Source organism: Suncus etruscus, chromosome 10, assembly GCF_024139225.1.
Source record: "Suncus etruscus isolate mSunEtr1 chromosome 10, mSunEtr1.pri.cur, whole genome shotgun sequence".
Lineage (NCBI taxonomy): Eukaryota > Metazoa > Chordata > Mammalia > Eulipotyphla > Soricidae > Suncus > Suncus etruscus.
The window spans coordinates 29,220,942-29,231,432 of record NC_064857.1 but is presented as its reverse complement, the minus strand read 5'-3'; the positions used below and the strand labels follow the sequence as shown (position 1 = coordinate 29,231,432).

Below are 10,491 nucleotides of genomic sequence, written 5' to 3'. Positions count from 1 at the left end.
CACTGCACATATGTTATTTTGAATTTAAAAAGGGAACAAATACAATATTTAAAATTAAAAATAAGTGAAGTTAAATGAACAAACTTAGCATTATTTCAGTTGGAACTATGGGCCTGTTTTGGGCAATAAGATGGTCAGTGTCCGGTTCCATATTTGTCACTGCTAGTTGTAACAAGTGATGTGAGTGTGCATCAGTTAGTCTAGAACTTATTTCAGATGCTTCATTGTAGAAAAAGTCTGGTCATAGACATAAGTGTTGCCATAGATGGTTGCCATTTTGAGTGCATGGTTCCTGAGATTAGGATGTCTCAGAAAGGAGAAATGCGTGCTCACTTCGGCAGCACATATACTAAAATTTGAACAATACAGAGAAGATTAGCGTGGCTCCTGCGCAAGGATGACACGCAAATTCGTGAAGTGTTCCATATTTTTTTAAAAAAGAAAAAAAAGAAAAAGAAAGGAGAAATGAATAGAAATTAGGAAGGTGGGGCCGGAGAGATAGCATGGAGGTAAGGCCTTTCATGCAGAAGGTCATCGGTTCGAACCCCGGCATCCCATATGGTCCCCTGTGCCTGCCAGGAGCAATTTCTGAGCATGAAGCCAGGAGTAACCCCTGAGCACTGCCGGGTGTGACCCAAAAACCACAAAAAAAAAAAAAAAAGAAATTAGGAAGGTTGCTTGGCTTGACTGTGTCTTTCAGAGTCACAATTCTGCAGTTCAGCCAGTTCCATTTGATAAATTGTAACCACATTATCTTTTTTTTTTTTTTTTTTTTGGTGTGTGGGCCACATTCAATGGCGTTCAGGGGTTACTCCTGGTTCTGTGCTCAGAAATCGCTCCTAGCAGGCTCAGGGGATGCTGGGGTTTGAATCAAGGTCGGCCACTTGCAAGGCAAATGTTCCTACCAATTGTACTAATTTTTTAAATATACTTCTTATTTATGTAACATGATTATAGTTGGGTTACCCATTATACTATTGATCTGGTCCTGTATCCACATTTTTACTGACAATAGAAAATGGGCTACAGAAAAGCTGTATGTCTTGTTCATGGAGATAAACCTCTTTTTTTTGTTTGTTTTTGTTTTTGTTTTTGTTTTGGCTGCTTGCAAGGCAAACACCGCTGTGCTATCTCTCCGGGCCCGGAGATAAACCTCTTTAAATCCAAACTAGAACTCCTTTTGAAACTTCTCCAGTGAATCCACACATTTTGTTTGGGGATGAAATCAATGGTTTTTCCATTAACAGAATTTGAGTTGTGGGAAGATGGCAGAAATTTTCCTCCTTTATTTATTTGATGAGAAGGCCTAATTTTACTTCAAATGCTTTCACATGTGATTGCATATCACAGATGAGCTTTCTCTCTCCTTGAAGTTGCACATTGAAACTGTTGAATAGCTCTGTCACATCTGTCAGTAAGGTGAGGTGCCATTTCCATTCTGCATCATTGAGCTCTGGTACTTCTTTTTTTGTTGAAATCAGAAAAGCTGTAATCTGTGGAAGTTAAGTCATAGTATGTCAAACTCTCCCTGACTCAACCAACCAACTTTTGTGTGGCACAGAACATCTTCATAGGCAGCATTTAGTTCATACAGAGATTCCTGAAATTATCTGTACTTTTGTGCATTAGCTCTAATAAAGTTAACACTATGATACCACAATTTTCTTATGAGTCCCACTTCAATGATTTACTACACAGCGCTTGTTGGTGGATTAGGCAGTATATGACTATTGGATGATAATGGCTGCTTGCCCATCTCTTGGTTAATGCAAACAGTTATTTTTTAAATCCCACCATCAGTTATCACACTGGATAGTTTAGTCCAGTTCAGCTCCAAACTATTCAAAGTTTGGCAAATCTGGGGCCAGAGAGATAGCATGAAAGTAAGGCATTTGCCTTGCATGCAGAAGGATGGTGGTTCGAATCCCGGCATTCCATATGGTCCCCAAGCCTGCCAGAAGTGATTTCTGAGTGTAAAGCCAGGAGGAACCTCTGAGCACTGTCGGATGTGATTCAAAAACAAACAAACAAACAAAAAAGTTTGGCAAATCTTTGCATAGATATCCTCTTCTGTAGTTGTTACTTTAATGCTTTGCAGTGCAGCAAGCTCTTCTGTGACTTCAAAATAGTCTTACAAATAAAAATTAGAAGTTGTGCAGAATTACAAACATCATTGCTTTTATTGAGTGCCAAGGAAAAATAGAAAAGTTTTTTGCAAAGTTTTGCAAATACTGATGTAAATTGTCTCTTACTTCTTCAATCCTTCTTGTAATTGTAGATCCTGAAAGACTCACTGTACTAAATTGGCCTTCTCTGGCAACAGAAATAAGGCCTTCTTTAACAAATTCTCTCTCTGCGATGGTCTGCCAGTGCATGCTATTAGCTTGGCAACTTGAAAACTTGCTCACAGTGATGAAATATTTAGCTGTTTCTGCTTCACAACAGTATTTTGCTGAGTTGTCAAAGTATTTTCCATTGTTAATATTTTATCTTTTCTCACTTCTCCAACCAATCATGTTTATATTTATGTAGAGTTTGATAGTATTGATGCAGACACTATATTCTGGCATATCAAACACACAACTCTTTCCTTGTCCTGCATAAAAAAGTAATCTTAAGACCACTATTCTGGGGTCGGAGAGATAGTATGGAGGTAAGGTGTTTGCCTTTCATGCAGGAGGTCATCAGTTCGAATCCTGGTGTCCCATATGGTCCCCTGTGCCTGCCAGGAGCAATTCCTGAGCCTGGAGCCAGGAATAATCCCTGAGCACTGCCGGGTGTGACCCAAAAACCACACAAACACACACACACAAAAAAAGACCACTATTCTTTTTTTTTTTTTTAAGACCACTATTCTTTGAATATCCTACACTCTGAGTCAATTTTTCTCTTTCTTGACATCATTGTTTCCTAGGGATTCCAAATTTCTATTAATAAAATACCAATATAGATAGATAGATAGAAAGATAAATAAATGATAGTAAAATACCAATATAGATAGATAGATATACAGAGCTACAAAAACAATATACACAAATAACTTTACCTGTTAAGTCCAGGAGAATGATGCGCCGTTCAAAGAGACCAAGACCACAGTCTCATGCAAAAACAGGGGGTTTATTTTCTTTACAAGCATATGCAGGGGCTGTTTAGAATCCAGCATAAGCTAGAAACTGCCAGCCTTGAGCCATGAGCTTACAAGCTGTATATAGTATTTCAAACAATAGAAAGGTACAGTAGATTGATTTGCTTTAGGAAGTACATGACATCTGGCATTTGCTCAATCACATTTTTGCAAGGTGCAGGTGCAAGCTTACAGGGTTAACATGACCAGGTTAGAACCATGTCAAAACAGAAAGAAAGTTGAACTGTAACTAGGTCTACAAGTTCCCACAATTGTGAAGGGAGGTGAGTGATCAGGGCAGTCAGGAAACTCAGGGGAAACTTAAGTTCCCAGAATTGTGAAGAGGGGTAGGTGATCAGGGCAGTTAGCAAACCCAGGGGAAACTTTTCCTTTACATACCCACACAGAGACAGACAGACTGAAATGCCCATCAATGCAGTCTGATCAGTGCACCTCAATGCAGCCTTACCAGTCCACTCATTGTAGCCTCAATAGTGCCCATTTGGGTGGAACTTTGCTTTTACCTCAGGCTCACACTAGTGGAGTGTGGGAAACAGCACAGTTACAGAGCAGATTCTTCCACCATCTTTCCAATTCACAAAACATCAGAGGACTGGATAATGTCTTGGCGGACCACATGTGGGCCCTGGGCCATAGTTTGAGGACCCCTGATTTTAAGTGTTTATTTTCTTTGAACTTGTTTTTAATTGTATCTAAACCTAGTAATAGCCTTACTTTAAACACTTTCCAAACTGTACAGACTAGGAGTTTAGAATCAGAGCTCAGGGCCCGGAGAGATAGCACAGTGGCTTTTGCCTTGCAAGTAGCCGATCCAGGACCAAAGGTGGTTGGTTCGAATCCTGGTGTCCCAAATGGTCCCCCGTGCCTGCCAGGAGTTATTTCTGAGCAGACAGCCAGGAGTAACCCCTGAGCACCGCCGGGTGTGACCCAAAAACCAAAACCAAAAAAAAAAATAGAATCAGAGCTCAGTTTCCCACTTTGGAAAACTAGAAACCCTTTGTTTACCAGTTCCTATCTGTACTATTGCTGCAAGTTGGCATTCTGGAAATCCTTAGTGCCTCTTACCTGGCTATCATTTTTGCTATTGCTTTTTTGAATGTGTGCTTATTCTGTTAATTCAGCAATACACATAATCTGAGAACTTTCTATGTAATAGCAGGAAGTTCTACCTTTACATTTAAGCAATAGCTTCACTGGCTATAGAACTCTGGTTGACATGGTTTTTCCTCAGAGGCGATTCTCCATTTTCTCTGATACTATATTAAGAGTTAAGAAGCCATGCCATTCGGGGCCGGGCGGTGGCACTGGAGGTAAGGTGCCTGCCTTGCCTGCGCTAGCCTAGGACCACGGTTCGATCCCCCGGCGTCCCATATGGTCCCCCAAGAAGCCAGGAGCAACCTCTGAGCGCATAGCCAGGAGTAACCCCTGAGCATCACAGGGTGTGGCCCAAAAACCAAAAAAAAAAAAAAAAAAAAAAAAGAAGCCATGCCATTCTTGCTACTAAACTTTTGTAAGTAAGCTCTTTTTTTTCCTCTGAAAGCTCTTGAAATATATTTTATGCCACCTAATCTGAAATATTACCTATCTACTTTGTAAAGTTGTCTTTTCAGCTACTGTATGAAAATCTTTCAGTCTGGAATTTTTGTTTACTTCCTGGAAAATTCTTTTTTTTTTTTTCCTTTTTTTTTTTTTTTTTTGGCAGGGGGAGTCCACTCAGAAGTCGTTCCTGGCTTGGGGGGCCATGTGAGACAGCAGAGGATAGAACAGCGATCTGTCCTGGGTCAGCCGCACACAAGGCAACCACCCTACCGCTGCACCATCGCTCCAGCCCCAACTTCCTGGAAAATTCTTTGATGGCTTCATCTTCCCTATTTTCCCAACTATTAGATCCTAACTCTTTATAGATCTTTGGTTGGTTGTTTTTGATCTTTTGGATGAAATCATTAATTCTTTTAACCTCCTGCCTCCATTGCCCATCTTTTGATTTTTTGTTTTGTTTTAGTTTGAGGGCCATGGGCAGCACTCAGGAATCACTCCTGGTGGGCTCATGGAACTATATGGAGTGCCAGGGTTTACATCCAGGTCAGTCACATACAAAATAAGTACCCTGCATGCTGTACTATCTCTTTGGCTCTTTCTTTTGATATTTTTGTTCTGCATCCTACAACAAGTCCCTTAACTTTATCTTCCAACCTAGCAAAAATTGTTTTGTTTGTTTGTTTGTGTTACTTTTTGTTTGTTTGTTTGTTTGTTTAGGCCACACTGAGCAGTGTTCAGGGGTTACTCCAGAGTTCTATAGCCAGTGAAGGGGTTACTCCTGGCTCTGCTCTCAGAAATCATTCCTGGCAGGTTCGAAGGACCATATGGGATGCCGGAGATTGAACCTAAGCTTGTTCCGGGTCAGCAGAATGCAAGGCAAATGCAGAGCCCCTATTTCTGTTGGGCCACACTCTGGCTTCACCCCTAGGGAAAACAACTATGGAAATCTGAAAGAGAGAGAGAGAGAGAGAGAGAGAGAGAGAGAGAGAGAGAGAGAGAGAGAGAGAGAGAGAGAGAGAGAGATGGGGCTGGAAAGATAGCACAGTAGTACGACATTTGCCTTGCACACAGACAACCTAGGACTGACAGTGGTTCTATTCCTGGCATCCCATATGGTTCCCTGTGCTTGCCAGGAGTTAATTTTGAGCCCAGAGCAAGGAGTAACCCCTGAGCACCTCCAGGTGTGACCCTAAAAAACAAAAACCAAAAAAAAGAAAAAAGAATATAGGCCGGCGAGATAGCATGGAGGTAAGGCATTTGCCTTCCATGCAGAAGGATGGTGGTTTGAATCCTGGCATCCTGTATGGTCCCCCGTGCCTGCCAGAGGCGATTTCTGAGCGTAGAGCCAGGAGTAACCCCTGAGAGCCAAGATATGGAAACAACTCAAATGCCAAACTACTGAGATGAATGTATGAATTGTTGGGTACACACACACACACACACACACACACACACATACACAAACTTAAAGATACACCACAAGGTAGAGACAGAAGGCCAAAGGCAGCAATAGGAAATTGATGCACGTAACTTAGTTGGAGGTGGGGGGGGTGTTAAAGGGAGAAACCTTGGGCACCCCTTAGGAGCGGAAGTGGATATACTGGTGATGGGTATGGTGTTGGAACTACATACATGTAAAACCATCAGTATCAGCACTGAAAATCACAGTACCTCAACCAAAAAAGATTAAAACGTTTTTATATAAAGAAAAAAATCTGATTCTTGTTTCACCCATATACTCTCTTCTATTACTAGGAAAATATTCTTTTTTAGATAAGACTTTTCTCTAGAATTCTGTTTCTTATTTTTATCCTGCTTTGCTTATTTAGTTTGTGTTTTCTTATACTAGTCCCTATGTTAGAGATTTTCTTTGATGTTAAATGAGCTGACACTTTTTTCATGATCAAAAATTTTTAATTTCAAGGGGCCGGGCGGTGGCGCAAAGAGGTAAGGTGCCTGCCTTGCCTGCGCTAGCCTTGGACGGACCGCGGTTCGATCCCCCGGCGTCCCATATGGTCCCCCAAGCCAGGAGCGACTTCTGAGCGCATAGCCAGGAGTAACCCCTGAGCGTTACCGGGTGTGGCCCAAAAACCAAAAAAAAAAAAAAAAAAAAAATTTTTAATTTCTTAATTTTAATTGCTCTTAAGCAACCAGGTATTCTGGACAGAGATCTCTCTTTTTTTTTTTTTTTTTTTTTTGGTTTTTGGGTCACACCCGGCATTGCTCTGGGGTTACTCCTGGTGTCTGCTCAGAAATAGCTCCTGGCAGGCACGGGGGACCATATGGGACACCGGGATTCGAACCAACCACCTTTGGTCCTGGATCGGCTGCTTGCAAGGCAAACACCACTGTGCTATCTCTCCGGGCCCACAGAGATCTCTCTTTCATGCTATTGCACTAAATTATGAACCTTTATGTTTTGTTTTAGGCCTACACTGGCAATGCTTAGGGATTCCTCCTGGCTCTGCTCTTGGGAATCATTCCTGGCTGTGTTTGGTTGACCATATGAGATCAAATCCAGGTTGGTTGTGTGCAAGACAAGTACCCTACCTACTGTACTGTTGCTCCAGCCCCTAAATCATGAACCCTTATGTCAAATTTGCTGGCAAGGTCAGCTAGTTCCTCCTAGTATTCTCTCTGAAAACCTTTCCATTCCTCCTTAGGCTCTCTGTCTTCATGCAGTATGGGACTAGTGTTGGCTTCTGTGTTTTTCCATCTGTTGGTAGAGTTCACTTCCAGGAAGTGCTCAGGAAACTTGGGTTTCTCACCAGTAATTCTTATCAACTCTTCTGGTAGTTCAGTGTAAGGGCTTGAGGATGAAGTGCTGCTTTGGACCTGAATTTCTGGCATTACCCAGACCACACTGGTGTTGCTCATGGGCCTCAAAAGGAGCACCTGATGATACTTGGGAAACCATGTGGTTCTGAATACCTCGGTTGGGCATATGTCAGGCACTCTAATTTTTCCTGAGGGTGAGTAGGGGGTTGTGAGGATATACCTGGCAATGCTCAGGTACTGCTCTTTTATTTTGTTTTGTTTTGTTTTATTTTGTTTTTTAGGTACTGCTCTTAGTGTGGTGCTCAAAGATAATTTCTGGCTCAAGTGTTGATGCTGTGGGGGAGGAACCAAATTCAAGACCCCCCACATGTAAAGCATAAGCTTCAGCCTTTATTAATTTTTTTTTAGTTTTTGGGCCACACCCAGTGACGCCCAGGGGTTACTCCTGGCTATGCGCTCAGAAATCGCTCCTGGCTTGAGGGATTATATGGGATGCTGGGGGATCAAACAGCAGTCCATCCTAGGTTAGCACGTACAAGGCAAATGCCCTACTGCCTGTGCCACCACTCCAGCCCCTGCTTCAGCCTTTTGACCCTCTCCCAGATCTAGTTCTCATATTAAGGTATGAAGTTTACTTTAAGATAGACAGTTAAAAAAAAAAGATAGTTTATCAGAGATTGGCACACATCACAAAGAACAGTCAGTGCTGGCAGGGATGTAGAGAGAAAGGAACTCTCATTCACTGCTGGTGAGAATGCCAACTATTCCAGCCTATGAAAAACAATATGGAGCTTCCTCAAAAACTGGAAACTGAGCTCCCATTTGATCCAGCTATGCCACTCCTAGAAATATACCCTAGGAACACAAAAATCCAATACAAAAATCCCTTCCTCAAACCTATATTTATTGCAGCTCTTTTTACAATAGACACTGGAAACAACCAAGATGATCTTCAACAGATGTAGATGTAGATGTAGATGGCTAAAAAAAAAAAAAACTGTGGTACATATACACAATGGAATATTATGCAGCTGTCAGGAGAGATGAAGTCATGAAAATTTCCTATAGATAGACGGTTTAATTTCCTAGCCTAATTGTAATGTTCTTTTTACTGTCTTAGCATAAGACCATGTTTTAAAAATTATAGTAGTTTTATTAAAATGTATTAGTATCGAGCCTGGAGAGATAGCACAGTGGCGTTTGCCTTGCAAGCGGCCAATCCAAGACAAAAGGTGGGTGGTTCGAATCCCGGTGTCCCATATGGTCCCCCGTGCCTGCCAGGAGCTATTTCTGAGCAGACAACCAGGAGTAACCCCTGAGCATCGCCGGGTGTGGCCCAAAAAACCAAAAAAAAAATGTATTAGTATCATTGCTTATGAAAGATTATGCCAAGTAGTTAACATAGCTATGCAGTTTGGGTCTTTGTTTTGTTTATTTTATATGAGTAAGTGGCACAGAATCTCTGTTTTGGAAAGTCCAAGTCCTGACCTGTAAGAGAGTTGGAGGAGATTGGGACCTGGTCTAGTATCATGTTATAGAAGAATGTATTTGGTGATATTTAAAATGTAGTTGGGGCCAAAGAGATAGTCCAGAGTAGACGGTGCTTGCCTTGCATGCAGCCAACCCAGGTTCAATCCCTAGCACTGCATGTGGTCCTCTGAACCTGTGTGCTGAGCAGGAAGAACTCCTGAACACCTCCAATTGTGGCCCCCAAAAATTATTTTATGTGTATCATTTTAGAATAAGCAAAATGTTCTATTAAACTTTGTGACACATAAGATTTAGGGATTTTTTTTTGTTTGTTTTGTCTTTTGTTTGGTTTGGTTTTTGGTTTTTGGGATACACCTGGCAGCGCTCAGTGGTTACTCCTGGCTCTGTGCTCAGAAATCCTGCTGGCTCGGGGGACCATATGGGATGTCGGGATTCAAACCACCGTTTGTCCTAGATAGGCTGTATGCAAGGCAAACATCTACCGCTGTGCTATCTCTTTGGCCCATAAAATTTTGTTTTGAAAAGTGTGATTTTGTGGGGAGCTGGAGAGATAATACAATGGACAGAACTCTGACCTTGCATGTGGCCTACTTAGGTTTGATTTTTGTCACCCCATATTATCCTCTGAGTATCACCAGGAGTGATCCCTAAGCCAGGAGTAAGCCCTGAGCATGGCTAGGAGTGGTCTAGAAATAGAAAGAAAAAATAGGAGAAAACTTGGGCATGAGAGATAGTACAATGTGGGTTACCAGGGTTCAATCCCTGGCAACAAGTATAGTCTCACAAACAACACCAGGAGTTATCTCTGAGTTCATAGCCAGGAATAAGTCTTTTTTTTTTTTTTTTAAATGAGAAGGATTTTATTTTATTTTATTTATTTTTTGGTTTTTGGGTCACACCCGGCATTGCTCAGGGGTTACTCCTGGCTGTCTGCTCAGAAATAGCTCCTGGCAGGCACGGGGGACCATATGGGACACCGGGATTCGAACCAACCACCTTTGGTCCTGGATCAGCCGTTTGCAAGGCAAATGCCGCTGTGCTATCTCTCCGGGCCCAGGAATAAGTCTTAAACATAGCTGGATATAGATCTCCAAAAAAGAGATTTCCTAAATATCAAAAATTAATGCAATGTGCTTTACAGCATATTCATAGCAGGTAGAGCAAAAATGTTTGTATTAGACACTCCAATCTTGAGTGTCAGTACTGCCAATTGCTAGGTGAATTTGAATAAGTTATTTCTGTGCAAAGGAGCTAATAAGGGCATTGTAGAGGAATTCTCAGAGGTTGCATGTGAAGACCTTGCACAGGGCTCAGCTCCATAAATGTTAGCTCATACTAGGGAGGTATGTCAAGCATCTAACACAGTGCCTTTCCTCCTACTTTCCTCCTACTTATTCGAGATATTATGTTGAATCGAAACTACCAGTAGAAATTTATATAACACAGATCCTTTCTTATAATTCTTAGAAGATTAATTTTGAGATCACATTGGTAGATTTTTGTAAGCAAAATAAAAATACTGATCAGGGAAATGACTG

General features: G+C 41.6%; 1 non-coding gene across 1 annotated transcript; it reads left to right on the top strand.

Moving 5' to 3' along the window:
- Nucleotides 1-325: 325 nt before the first annotated feature.
- Nucleotides 326-432, top strand: LOC126021502 (U6 spliceosomal RNA). Its single transcript, XR_007500014.1, has one exon. It is a non-coding gene; the product is annotated as a U6 spliceosomal RNA (small nuclear RNA).
- Nucleotides 433-10,491: the final 10,059 nt, after the last annotated feature.